The 1,320-nt window shown below is 33.6% G+C and overlaps 1 pseudogene; it reads right to left on the bottom strand.

The window, feature by feature from the left end:
* Positions 1-782: 782 nt before the first annotated feature.
* Positions 783-1,320, bottom strand: part of LOC101645737 — a 66,592-nt pseudogene continuing 66,054 nt past the window's right edge.

Raw genomic sequence — 1,320 nt, 5'->3', positions numbered from 1 at the left:
GGGTTCATGAGAGTGGGAGGGTTAGGGAGGGAAGGAGAAAAAGAGGAGCTACCAAAGGCTCAAGTAGAAAGAAAATGTTTTGGAAATAATGATGGCAACGTACATACAAATGTGCTTGATGCAATTGATGTTGGATTTTTATAAGAGCTCTAAGAGTTGCCAACAAATGATTTATTAAATTTTTTTTAAAATAAAGGAAATGAGATAACTTCTTCACAGTCCATTTATAAACTAGGCCACACGTTAAATGAAATTTCTCAATCATATCAAGGTGTCACAGATTAAAATGGTATATGATCCCCACAGGAGCCCTGGTGAGTTATATGTATGGTTGTTATCCTCAAGGACAGAGGTTCAAAACCACTAACTTCATGGAAGAGAGATGACTTTCTACCCTGTTACTATGAGTTGGAATTGCCTCAATGGTCATTTGTTCATTTTTGTTTTCGTTTTCATTTTCCCACAACTGCTTGGCTGCTTCATAGAAGATCTCATCATAGAACTGAGCACATTATTTTATATCATATCATGGGAGATTCCTTGTCCATCCATGTTGGCATAACACCTGTCACAGAAGGTAAGGCAGACGTTCTACTATTTATGTTGTCAAAATTAAAATATACAAACTATAAAAATTTTTGCCCAAGGACTCCAAAATTTTGGTTCTTAATCTTCCTCATGATATTAGAAATGATGCTATATTAAATGATGCTATATTAATGATGCTATATTATATTAGATTATAATATAATCTAATGTTATATTATATTAATAATGCTGTATTAATGTTTTGGTGCTGACTCATATCTACTGATATATCTGTGCTCTATTAGTCATTCTATTTATTCTTTTACCATCTTTTGTGGCAAGAACATATTTTTCAAAATTCTTACTAATTCATTCTGCAGTTGAGCATTACTAATTTTGTTTCTCATTTTCATATTTGAATAATAGCCTCATGGGTTGTTAATAATCTTAGTTGAACAATACCTTCATTATCTGCTTCTTTCAGACTTTCCACAGTAAGTTACAAGTATCCAGTTAAGCTTATTTTACACATTTTCTGGACTGTTGCATTTTTATTAAACTCAATCCAGGTTCCCAGAGAGTGGGGTAAGGTTCTGCAATGTATTTTTTGATTTAGCTTGAGGCTCATACAATCAAACTTGGTGTTTTTTCTTTATAAATGCTACTAAAGACCAGGAAGGTTTTCTAAGCTCAACATGAGAGAGTTCAGTCGCAAGTTTTATAATGTCAAAGCTGGTTTTCCCTTGAGGTTTCTGGTTACATGCATACCACCTAATCCGCTGAATTGCTGCT

This window comes from Echinops telfairi, unplaced genomic scaffold (assembly GCF_000313985.2).
Source record: "Echinops telfairi isolate 266 unplaced genomic scaffold, ASM31398v2 ScPeMD7_7469;HRSCAF=8507_1, whole genome shotgun sequence".
NCBI classification, from domain to species: domain Eukaryota; kingdom Metazoa; phylum Chordata; class Mammalia; order Afrosoricida; family Tenrecidae; genus Echinops; species Echinops telfairi.
This window is presented reverse-complemented; position numbering and strand designations above follow the sequence as displayed.